The sequence below is a fragment of the Panthera tigris genome, chromosome B3 (genome assembly GCF_018350195.1).
Source record: "Panthera tigris isolate Pti1 chromosome B3, P.tigris_Pti1_mat1.1, whole genome shotgun sequence".
NCBI lineage: Eukaryota > Metazoa > Chordata > Mammalia > Carnivora > Felidae > Panthera > Panthera tigris.
The window spans coordinates 100,070,541-100,084,180 of NC_056665.1; the positions used below are offsets into that span (position 1 = coordinate 100,070,541).

Here is a 13,640-nt window from a genome sequence, read left to right on the forward strand (position 1 = left end):
GCATAACCTGTGATGTTACAGACTGCTAAGTTACTGGATCAGAGTTTTATACGTGGCAGTTTGTAACTTCAGGAGCTCACAATATCCATTAGATTCAATCCAGTATTACAAAGTCAGGAAACTTTTTGTTCGTAGGGGACCCGAAACTAGGAACGGGGCAGACGGGTGTAGAGCTGGTGAGACACAATCTGAGGCACAAGCGCACAGCCCAGCTAACCGAATCCTGATCTCAGTTCTACTACTTACTAACTGTGACTGTGGACAAGCTACTCAGCCTGCTACTGTCTGAGTTTTCTCACCTGTGAAATAACAGTACCTCAGGAGGTGGTTGTGAAAATTAAATGATTGATACGGGGCCTGGCACATAACAAGTACTTCCTATTAGGTATTAATGTTTTTCTCTAATTTTCTCTATTAAAAAATATACAATTATGGTAGAAATTTGAAAATTATAAAAGTGGTTGAGTCACTTAAAACCTATTCTTGAAAAATGGAGTATGACTATGTATATAAGTGATTATTTTAATAGATGTATAAAATTCCACTGTGTAAATGCAGTATAATTTAATGATTCTTCTAATACTGAACCCATGATAAATAATGACTTTACAAATATCTGTGTACATATTTTTCCACATTTTATTACTTCAAGAATTCACTAGAGTGGAATTACCAGATCAAAGGTTATAATAATTTTAAGGCAAAAGTGGAACAAGATGGGCATATGAGTTATTTTAAACTGGGCATTCCAGGGGCGCCTGGGTGGCTCGGTCGGTTAAGCGTCCGACTTCGGCTCAGGTCATGATCTCGCGGTCTGTGAGTTCTAGCCCCGCGTCGGGCTCTGTGCTGACCGCTCAGAGCCTGGAGCCTGTTTCAGATTCTGTGTCTCCCTCTCTCTCTGCCCCTCCCCTGTTCATGCTCTGTCTCTCTCTGTCTCAAAAATAAATGTTAAAAAAAAAAAATTAAAAATAAATAAATAAATAAATAAATAAATAAATAAATAAATTGGGCATTCCAGTTTATATGCAAACTGGAAAAACAGTGTATTTCCTTGTTTTAATTGACATTTATTTATTTACTAGTCATGTTGAACATCAAGAGTTTTTAGCCATTTATATTTCCTTTGCTCACGTTTCTATTAGGAGTCTTCAAATCAAAGTGAATCTGTATGTAAACTGCATGGTAACAATCACTGCAAACCACACTGGACTTTCTTTTTTTTTGAAAGATGTATTTTATATATACCGTATCCCATGTTTAAAAAATAAGTCCAAAAAAATCTTTTAGTAACTATATGGTTTTTTGGTTACTCTGTTGGTTATTTGAATTTTACTCTTAGGAACACTCTGGTCCAAGTCATGTTTTTGTTTTATTCTGTATTAACAGGCTATTTTCTGGGGAATGTTTTTCTGAAATACAAAAACAGAATTACCAGAAAAACTGTCCTGAACAGACATGTTACCAGAGAATAGGTGAACACAACTGTTCTTTAATTATTACTAAATTTGGGGGAAGTACATTTTAAGTACTAAGCAGCAGAAACCATGTTAAAAATAAATGCTTGTTCCTTAAGTTCTCTTTATCTAGAGAGGGAGAGAGTGAGTACAAGCAGGGGAGAAACAGAGAGAGGGAGAAAATCCCAGGCAGGCTCCATGTTGTCAACTGGGGCCATGGGTGGGGCTCAAACTCAGGAGCCGTGAGAACATGACTTGAGCCAAAATCTAAGAGTCGGATGCTTAACTAACTGAACCACCTAGGTGCCCCAAACTCTTGCCACTTTCTTAGAAGCTTCCAGGCATAGCTGATTTCTTTTTAAAGTTAGAAATATTGCAGCATATTGTTTAGCTAAAGTTACCCAGTTAAAAATCAGATTCTCTTCATTCTTGTATATTCAAGGTATAAAGTTTATCAACTTATCTTCCAATGCTGTTTTTGAAGTTTAATGGATTAGCACTAATTGCTATGATTATGTAGATTCAGAAATTCTTAAGATATTTCAAGTGTATCTTTTGAGCCATAGTTATCTTACTAACAGAACTGAATCACCATTTTCTAGAGTACTTTTAAAAGAAACAAGATTTAACATGCTAAGGGACCAAATCACTTATGAGTTGCATTTTCAGTTCTCAGTATACCCTCAGCTCTAAATGCCATCACTGACATGGTGGGAGAAAACAAAGACATTAGACAATCCCAAGCTTCTAAATAATCAGTTGACTACACTACTTCAGTATCAAGTGGGGGCAGGGTGGTGATGGTAATCTATCTCTCCACCCATTGGTTCCCTCAAAGTAAATCATGTGCTGGTACAGGGTGAAAAATCTAGAAAAGTCTAGAAGAACATACAATGAGTCACACCTGAGAGATAGGACATGCTGCTGTCAAAATTCACCATAGTCAGGTTTAGTGGAAGAGGGGAATGCAAGCATGTTTAATTTGAAAAGGCATCCCAAATGTTTCTGGCATGTCCCTTCTGCTTGAGAATCACTATACTACATGAGTCATCCTTTGAGATTTTTGTTCCTAGGTCATTTCCTGTCCAGTTCACAAACCAGCTATTAATGTTATTAGAAGAATGAATCCTATTAAGTGTAACTAGCTTTCTGCTCAGTCATAAGCATATAAAAAGGTCATAAGCATATAAGAAAATCATAACCATATGTGTCCAGGACAATTGCTTGTGAAGTTAAAAATAATACTCATAATACATGCTTTGGTCATACCCCATACACTCTCAGTGACTCAGGGCTTCCAGCAGCTTGTTTTATAAAAACTCTAGTGATGGATGTTAACTAGACTTACTGAGGTGATCATTTTACAATGTATTCAAATATCATTATTTTATATATCTGAAACTAATGTTATATGTCAATTATATCTCAAAAAACATTAAAACAGGGTAGCCACTGGCTATACGTGAAGGTGGTTTTTTCATTTCGTTATAATGAAAAAGCAAAGTAAACCTACACCCTCCACATAAGATACTAATGATTTCATTTATACAGGAATTTAGGACTGATTTACTTACTGTGTCTTGTATCAAGAAAGACTAAACTGGTGAATTTTGAAATCTGAATCACATGTAAAAGTGGGCCAGGTGAAGAGCATAACTAATTAAAGTTTATACTTAACTAAAATATACCTGGAGGACTAGGAGATATTTTGTCTTGAGACTTTCTTGTTACACATCTGTATTGAGCTGGTGCATTAATTCTCACTCCTCTCCAAAATCATACCAAAAAAAAAAAAAAAAAAAAAAAAAATATATATATATATATATATATACACACACATATACACACACACATATAAAATATGTACTTATAAGGACAAAAGAATGGGAGAAAACAGCACATAAAAAAGTCAGAAAAACTTGGGGAGACATAAGCCAGATTGGGAGAGTAGTCAATGATGTAACAAAGTGAAGAAAAATAAAATTAAGGGGTTTGCAAAAGGAGATACCAATGGGAAATACGCTGACTCACAGTACCAAATATCAAGCACTGAAAACAGACATGAAAAATGAATCCGGTCCCATAATGGATTAAACTTACCTCCTAGATACATGCCCTTTAGGATTTCTTAGAAGAGAATCTAAACAGCCCTAGGGAAAAATCTTCTAGATAGTGACATTTGATAAAGCTTACTCGGTAGCTAAATATCCTACAGAGGGGTGACAAGCTAAACCTATTGGTATTTGTAGTGCCCCATTATTAAGTATATGAATGGACAATCAATGATTGATAGACATTTGATAAAGGAGTCTGTGGAGGGTTACAATTCTAGAGATAACTCCTTAAAATTTCTGTCCCTGCTTATACACAATCATACACTAATCTAGAGACTACTGAGAAGAGACTGCAAAAGGAATTAAGACTACTAATCATCTGATTTAAGGGAGATTATCTTGATTCTTTCTGTGAGTCCAATGTAATCATACGAGGCCAGCCAAACAGAAGAGGAAGGCAGTAGAGTGAAGCACAGGAAAGAGGAGACAGAAGGGAGGGCCAGACAGATGTGAAGAGTAAGGACTAGACTTGCTATTGCTGGCTCTGAAAATGGAGGAAGGAAGCCACCTGTTGTTAAGGAATTTGGGAGGACTCTAGAAGCTGAGAATGACCTCTCACAGACAACTAGGGGAAACCCTGGTCTCTACAGTCACATGGAACCAAATTCCACCATGAAGAATTCTTTCTCAGAGACTTCAGGAAGGAACACAGCCCTGCTAACACCTTACTTTCAGCTTTATAAGACTAACTAGAAGAGCCAGCTGAGCCACACTGTGCCCAGACTCTTAACCTATGGGAACCATGAGCTAATAAATTTGTGTTGTTTTAAGCTGCTAAGGTTATGGTAAAATTTGTTATGGCAGCAATGGAATGAACTCACAGAGCTTCTAACATGAAAAAGACCTAATGAAAAGAAAAACAACTTGTGAAACCAGAGATAATGCAGAAAATAGAAAAAAAAAACAAAACCTTCTTAAATACAGTTCTTAGTAAGACAATGACATCTATGACAGATGAATAGGATGTTATAAAGAACAGCTAAAGATTAAGAAAGATCTTAGGAGATGCAGTGAAAGCAGTTCAAAGAGGGAAATATATACTAATATATACCTCAAGAAATAAAAAAAGTCAAACAATCTAATCTTACAGATAAAGGAACTAGAAAAAGAAGAACAAAGCACAAGGTGAGTAGAAGGAAGGAAATAAAAATGAGAGCAGATATAAATGACATAGAGCCTAAAACAAAAGAAAACAAAACAAAAATCAATGAAACAAAGAGGTGGTTCTCTGAAAAGATAAACAAAATTGATAAACCCTTAGACTCATCAAGAAAGAGAAAGGACCCAAATAAAAGCAGAAATAAAAGAGGAGAGGTAACAACCAATACAGTAGAAATGCAAAGAATTATGAGAGAATACTAAAATTATAGGCCAACAAACAACCTAGAAGAAATAGATAATTCCCAGGAAAATACTATCTTCTAAAACTGAATCAGGAAGAAACAGAAAATCTGAACAGACTACCAGTAACAAAAAATAAAACCTACCAAAAACCTACCAAAAAATAAAAGTCAGGACCAGATGGATTTGTGAATGAATTCTATGAAATATTTAAAAAAGAGTTAATACCTATTCTACTCAGAGTATTCCAAAAATAGAAAGAGAGAAGGGTTCCAAATATGTTCTATGAAGCCACATTACACAGATACCAAAAACAAAGACACCACAAAAAAAAGAAAACTCCAGACCACTATCACTGATGAACAGATGCAAAACTCCTCAACAAAAACTACTTTCAACAATACATTAAAAGGATCATTCCCCATGATCAAGTGGGATTTATTATGGGGATGCAAGGATGGTTCAATATTCACAAATCAATCAACATGATACACCACATCAACAAAGCAAAGGATAAAAATCATATAATCATCTCAACTGATGTGGAAAAAGCATTTGACAAAATTCAACATCCATTCATGATACAACTCTCAACAAAGTGAGTGTAGAGAGAACATACCTCAACATAATAAAGGCCATCTATGAAAAACCTATAACTAATATTATACTCAGTGGCAAAAACTGACAGCTTTTCCTCTAAGATCGGAAACAAGACAAGGATGTCTACTCTCACCACTTTTATTCAACAGAGTACTAGAAGTTCTAGAAACAGCAATCAAAAATAAGAGGCATCCATACTGGGTACAGAAGAGGTTAAACTGTCACTATTTGCAGATGGCATGATACTATACACAGAAAATCATAATGACTTTGACACATAACTACTAGAGGTAATCAGTAAAACTGTAGGATACAAAATTAATACCCAGAAATCAGTAGTGTTTCTATATATATCTCAATAATGAAATAACAGAAAGAGAAATTAAAAAAACAACTCTACCTAATAACTGCACCACAAAAAATAAAATACCTAGGAATAAACTTAACCAAAGAGGTGAAAGACCTATACTCTGAAAACTATACAGTACTGATGAAAGAAACTGGAGATGACACAAACAAATGGGAAGATACTCCATGCTCACAGACTGGAAGAATTAATATTGCTAAAATGTCCATACTACCCAAAACAATCTAAAGAGTCAATGTAACCTCTATCAAAATGCCAACATCATTTTCACAAAAATAGAACAAATAGTACTAAAATTTGTATGTAACAACAGAAGACCCTAAATGGCCAAAACAATCTTGAGAAAGAAAAACAAAGCTGAAGGTATCACAATTCCAGATTTCAAGATACACTACAAAGCTGTAGTAATCAACACACTATGGTACTGGCATAAAAACAGATGCACTGATCAATGGAATAGAGGACCCAGAAATAAACCCATGCTCATATGGTCAATTAATCTGTGAAAAAGGAAGCCAAAGGGGGGGGGGGCAGCCTCTTCAATAAATGGTGCTGGGAAAACTGGATAGCTACATGTAAAAATAATAAAACTGGACTACTTTCTAACACAAAAATAAACTCAAAATGAATTAAAGACCTAAACGTGAGATCTGAAACCATAAAAATCCTAGAAGACAATGCAGGCATTCTCTGACAATTACCACAGCAACGTGAAGCAAGAGAAACAAAAGCAAAAATGAGACTACACCAAAATAAAAAGCTTTCCACAGCAAAAGAAACCATCAACAAAACAAGAAGGCAACCTACCGAAAGGGAGAAGATATTTGCAAATGATTTATCCAATGAGGAGTTAACATCCAAAATATATAAAGAACTCATATAACTCAACACCAAAAAACAATCCAATTAAAAAATGGGCAGAAAACCATTTGAATAGACCTTTTCCAAAGACATACAAATGGCCTACAGATGCATGGAAAGATGCTCAATGTCACTAATCTCCAGGGAAACACAAATCAAAACCAGAATGAGATATCACAGAACACCTGGTCAGAATGGCTAAAATAAAAAAGACAAACAACAAGTGTTAGCAAGGATATGGAGAACAAGGAACCCTCATGCACTGTTGGTGGGAATGTAAATTAGTATACTCACTGTGGAAATCAGTATGGAGTTTCCTCAAAAAATAAAAAATAGAACTACCATATGATCCAATAATTCCACTACAAGGTATTTACCCAAGAAAAATGAAAACACTAACTTTAGAAGATATATACACCCCTATGTTTATCTGCAGCATTACCTACAATAGCCAAGATACGGAAGCAACCTACATCCACTGATAGATAAACAGATAAGGAAGATGTGGTGTATGCATATATATTCCACATTATATATCTATGTACACACACACAAACAGAATATTATGCAGCCATAAAAAGGATGAGATCATCCATTTGCAACTACATTATGCTAAGTGAAATAGGTCTGAGAAAGTACAAATACCATACGATTTCACACATATGTGGAATCTAAAAAAAACAAATCAATAAACAAACAAAAATCAGAATCAGACCTAATAAATACAGAGAACAAACTGATGGTCGCCAGAGGGCAGGGGGTTGGGAGGGATGGGTAAAATATGTGAACAGCAGCAGGGGATACAATAGCATCATGTATAAACGTGATGAATCACTATGTTGTACACCTGAAGTTAACACTGTGTCAACTATACTCAAAAACTTTAAAAAAAAAAAAAAAAAAAAGAAAAGAAAGATCTTGGGTATTAACAGTGGGAGAAGGAGTCCTTTTTGTTTTAATTCTTTTTTTCTTTTTGAGGTTTAACTTACATAAAATCCACAAATCTTAAGTGTATTCATGAATACCTGAGTAACAAACATCCAGATAAAATAGAAAACATTGGAAATTTTAATTTGATAGTCACAATAAAAAATCCAATAGAAGACATGTTAAGTCAGGTAAAAGAATCAATCCAACAACAATGCCTGATCAATTACTAGTAACAGAGAGAACAGAGAAAATAAAAAAGAAGAATTAGGGCATATTACCATGAAATTTCAACATGGCAGAGAAAAGAACAGATCCTGAAATTAGTTTCCAGAAGGGGAAAAACAGTTTACAAAAGGATGAAAATAAAAATTAAGAACACCATCAGGACTATTACTACCAACACTGAAAGCCAACACACAACTTAATAACACTTCCCAATTTTGAGGAAAAATAATTTTCAAACCAACAATTCTATCAAAGGACAAAATAATGTTAACATCTCAAAAATTTACATCCCATTCACTTTTTTCTTACTGTGCAGATGATACAGTCCACCAAAATAAGTGAACAAATCAATACTGGGGAAAATGCAAGGATTAAATATGAGAGAGGAGAAGACATTGTGCCTGGACGATGGTAAAGGGAAGTCCTGGAGCCATGACTACATACTTGAGACTAGAAAACATCCACTTCAGATTGGAGCAGGAGTACTGAGCGGCTTCAGAGTTTGTCTAGGGAAAAAAAGGGGGGGGGGGGGGAGGAAGGAAGGAGTAGATGATATCATAGAGAATGTAGAATACAGAAGAATCAGCAACTGATACAGGTTGAAAACTAAGCAAATGATAAACAAGAAGGCATATGAGAGGATAAAGTACACACTTTGGTTCACCAAGTAAAAATATACACCTTGTTGAAATAATGTAAGTAGTAATTATTTAGTCAAAAATTATAATAGTTATGATAAGGGGGAAAAGAAACATTTCAGCAAAAAGAAGTGAACAGATATCTAAAGCTGATAAAATCAAGAAATAATGGTATATTATTTAGAATTATGGAATCAGGGGCACCTGGGTGGCTAAGTAGGTTAAGCATCCAACTTCAGCTCAGATCATGCTCTTGTGGTCTGTGAGATCGAGTCCCACGCTGGGCTGGCTATGTGCTGACAGCTCAGAGCCTGCAGCTAGATTCAGATTCTGTGTCTCCCTCTCTCTCTGCCCTTCCTCCACTCACATTCTGTCTGTCTCTCAAAAATAAATAAACATTAAAAAAATTAAAAAATTAAAGAATTATGGAACCAAAAGTCAGAAATGAGTAGAAAGTGGCACTAATGTGAATAGGAGCTGGGGAGAAAGAGGGCAGAAAAGTGATTTTATAAGCCATTTTTTCTTTTTCACGTTTTAAAATTAGTGTTTAACATAAAGTGTAGTATTAGTTTCAGGAACAGAATTTAGTGATTCATCAGTTACATATATACCTGGTACTCATCACAAGTGCCCTCCTTAATATCCATCACCTATTTAACCCATTCCCCACCCCCCCAACCCTGTAAGTCCTTTTTGACTTTAACTCAATATAAAAGAAGCAGGAAAATACAACCCCTTACTAGCTATTAAAGGGGAAAAAAGAAACTAACAGAAGCAGGAACAGTCTAATTTATAAAAATACTTTTCATTTGGTATCCTTTTTCTTCTATCTGAAAAACTTCCTATAACCTTTTCATGGTTCAGGTCTGCTGGTGATGTCTTTCACCTTTTGTCTACAGAAGTCTCAATTTTTGTCTTCATTTTAAAAAGATTTTGCAGTTGGGTAAAGAATCCTAGGTTTTTTCCTGCAATAATTTTCAGATGTCTTCCTATTGTCTTCTGGTTCATGTAATTTCAGAGAAGTCCGTTACTATTCTTTTATTTGTTCTTCTGTATGTTTTCTCTGTTAGCCTTTGAGGAATTTATCCTTATTCTGGTTTTCGGCAATTTAATTCTGATGTATCCTGGCATAGTTTTCTTTAGGTTTATTCTGTTCTAGGATCATTGCATTTCTTAGATCTGTGGATTTATGGTGGGTTATGGTTTAAACCATCAGTTCTTCAAATAATTTGTGTCCCTTTCCCCAACTCCCATTCTTTGTGGGACTCTAGTTTCATGTATGCAGACGGATTAATCATTCTATGAGGCCAGCATTACTCTAATACCAAAAACCAAAGGCATTATAAGTAAACTATAATAGGCTAATATCTATGCAAAAATCTTCAACAAAATATTAGCAAGTAGATTCCAACAATGCATAAAAAGAATTATACATTGTGACCCAGTGGGATTTATGCCAACCATACAAGGGTGGTTCAACATCCAAAAATCAACATAATTCATCTCATCAAAAGACTAAATTTAAAAAAAAATCACATGATTATACCAAAAGATGTAAAAAAAAAAAAAAAAAAAAAAAAAAAAAAAAAAAAAGACAAGGTCTAATACCCATTCATGATTAAAATCTCAGTAAATGAGCATAGAGGCACATTTCTCAACCTGATAAAGAATACCTACAAAAACCTTTTAGCTAAGGACACACTTAATGGTGATAAAGTTGGAAGTTTTCCCACTAAGATCAAGAGCAAGGCAATGATATCCTCTCTTACCACCGCCTTTCAATATCTTACTTGAAGTACTAGCTAATGCAGTAAGAACAGCGAATAAAAGGTATACAGACTGGGACAGAGAAGACTGTCTTTATTCACAGGTATGATCATCATTCCTATAGAAAATCTGAATGCATCAACAAAAACTCCTCAAATAATTATAGCAAGGTTGCAGGACACATAGTAAAGGTACAAAAGTAAATTGCCTTCCTATATACCAGCAATGAACAAGTGGAATTTGAAATATAAAACATGATACTATTTTCTTAAGTATTTTTAAAAATTTTTTAAATATTTACTCATTGTTGAGACAGAGACAGAGAGACAGAGAGCATGCAGCAGAGGGGCAGAGAGAGAGAGGGAGACACAGAAACCAAAGCAGGCTCCAGGCTCTGAGCTGTCAGCACAGAACCCAATGTGAGGCCTTGAACTCATGAACCGTGAGATCATGACCTGAGCCAAAGTCGGATGCTCAAGCAACTGAGCCACCCAGGTGCCCCTAAAACATGATACTATTTACATTAACATACACAAAAAGAAGTACTTGTGTATAAATCAAACAAAATATGTATAAGATCTAAATGAGGAAAACTACAAAACTGTGATGAAAGAAATCAAGAAATAAATAAACGGAGAGATGTTCCATTTTCATGGATATGAACACACAATATTGTTAAGATGTCAGCTCTTCTCAACTTGATCTACAGATTCAATGCAATCAAAATCCCAGGAAGTTATTTTATGAATACCAACAAACTAATTCTAAGGTTTATGTGGAAAGGCGAAAGACCCAGAATAGTCAACACCATATCAAGAGAGAAGAACAAAGTTGGAAGACTGATGCTACATGACCTCGAGACATACTATAAAAGTAACATAATCAAGATAGGGTGCTACTGGGGAAAAAAAAAAGCAAATAGATCAGTGGAACAGAAATATAGTGCCCAGAAATAGACCTATATAAATACAATCAACTGTTCTTTGACAAAAGAGCAAAGGCAATACAATGGAGGAAAGATAATTTTTCAATATATGATGCTAGAACAATTGGACATCCACGAGTAAAAAATAATTTAGAACCAGACCTTACACCCTTCACAAAAATTAACTCAAAATGGATCACAGTCCTAAGTGTACAATGAAAAACTGTAAAACCCCTAAGTAACATAGAAAAAAATCTAGATGACCTTTGGTTTACTGATGACTTTTTAGATATGATGACAAAGGCATGATCCATGAAAGAAATAACTGATAAGCTAGACTTCATTAAAATTAAAATTTTCTGTTCTCTGAAAGAAACTGTCAGAGAATAGAAAGACAAACCAGACAGTGGAATATCTAATAAAGTACTGTTATCCAAAATACGCCAACTCTTAAAATTCAACAATAAGAAAACAACCTGATTAAAAAATAGGCCAAAGGGGGCGCCTGGGTGGCTCAGTTGGTTGAGTGTCCGGCTTTGGCTCAGGTCATGATCTCTCAGTTCATGAGTTTGAGCCCCATGTTGTTGGGCTCTGTGCTGACAGCTCAGAGCCTGTAGCCTGCTTCGGATTCTGTGTCTCCTTCTCTCTCTCTCTGTCCCTCCCCTGCTCATGCTCTGTCTCTCCCTCAAAAAAAAAAAAAAAAAAAAAAAGGCCAAAGACCTTAACAGACACGTCACCAAAGAAGATGTACATATGGCAAATGAGCATATGAAAAGATGCTCCACATCTTATGTCATCAGGGAAATAAAAATTAAAACAATAAAATGTCACTGCACATTTATCAAAATGGCCACAATCCAGAACACTGATACCACCAAATGCTGGTAAGGATTCAGAACAATAAGAACTCTTACTCATTGCTGGCACGAATGCAAAATGGTACAGCTACTCTGGAAGACAGTTTGGTGGCTTCTTAAACAACTAAACCTATTTTTACCATGTGATCCAACAATCACACTCCTTAGGATTTACCCAAAGGAGTTGAAAACATAGGTCCATACAAAAGCCTCCACACGAATGTTTATAGCAGCTTTACTTACTAACTACAAAACTTGGAAAATATCTAAGATACTCTTCAGTAGATAAGTGGAGAAATAAAGTGTGGTACATCCAGATAATGGGATATTACTCACTGCTAAAGAGAAATAAGCTATCAAGCCATGAAAAGATACGGAGGAAACTTAAATGCATATTACTATACAAAGGAAGCAATCTGAAGAGACTACATAGTGAATGACTCCAATTGTAGGATATTCTAGAAAAGGCAAAACTATGGAATAACTGTAAAGAGATTAGTGGCTGCTAGGGGTTGGGAGAGAGGGAAGGATGAATAGACAGAGCACAGAGGATTTTTAGGGCAGTGAAACTGCTCTGCATGATACTATGATAGACAAATGGCATTATGCATTTGTCCAAACCCACAGACTGTATAATACCAAGAGTGAATCCTAGTGTAAGCCCTGAACTCTAGATGATAATGATGTGTGCAGTGTAGGCTTATCAACCGTGCCACTCTGGTGTGGGATGTTGACAGCGGGAGGTTGTACATGTGTGGGGACACAGGGTAAATGGGAACCCTCTGTACTTTCTGTTCAATTTTGCTATGAACCTAAAACTGCTCTAAAAACTTCTCTAAAAAATAAAGGTTTTTCCCTTTTTTTAAAATTTTTATTTCAGAGAGAGAGCACGCGAGCGAGGGGCAGAGGAGGAGAGAAAGAATACTAAGCAGGCTCCACACTCAACACAGAGCCCCCTACATGGGGCTTGATCCCACAACCCCAGGATCATGACCTAAGCATGTCAAGAGTCGGACACTCAACTGACTGAGCCACCCAGGTTCCCCTCCTCTAGTTTTTTAAAACACAAGAACTTTAGATGGCTAATACAGATATGAAAACATACTTAGCTTTATAAATTAAAATGAAATACTGTTATTTTTTCACTCAAAGAACCAAACACTAAAACCCAACAATATTCAAGTGTTAGTGACATTTTGGGACAATGGATTTTCATATGTTGATGGTTGGAATGTAAACTGGTACAGCAGTCTGCCCCTTATTCATGATTTTATTTTCCATGGTTTCAGTTAACTGTGGTCTGAAGCAGATGATCCTTCTGACGTATCATCAGAAGGTCAGTAGTAGCCTAACTCTATGTCACAATGCCTACATCATTTGCCGCACTTCATCTCATCATGTAGGCATTTTCTCATCACAAGAAGTGAAAATACAGGACAATAAGATATCTTGAGAGAGAAACCAATTCATAGGACATTTATTGCAGTATATCTTTATAACTGTTCTACCTTCCTATCTATTATTAATCTCTTATTGTGCCTGATTTATAAATTAAACTTTA

At 35.6% G+C, this 13,640-nt stretch overlaps 1 protein-coding gene and 1 long non-coding RNA gene across 3 annotated transcripts in view; one reads left to right on the top strand and one right to left on the bottom strand.

The window, feature by feature from the left end:
- FERMT2 (FERM domain containing kindlin 2) overlaps window positions 1-13,640 on the bottom strand; it is an 83,982-nt gene that overhangs the window by 35,613 nt on the left and 34,729 nt on the right. The window lies entirely within an intron of this gene.
- The window catches only part of LOC122239606, a 37,552-nt gene continuing 32,292 nt past the window's right edge, over window positions 8,381-13,640 (top strand). Inside the window, exon 1 of the long non-coding RNA XR_006218855.1 lies at window positions 8,381-8,587. This is a non-coding gene — a long non-coding RNA (uncharacterized LOC122239606). The remainder of the gene's footprint in view (window positions 8,588-13,640) is intronic.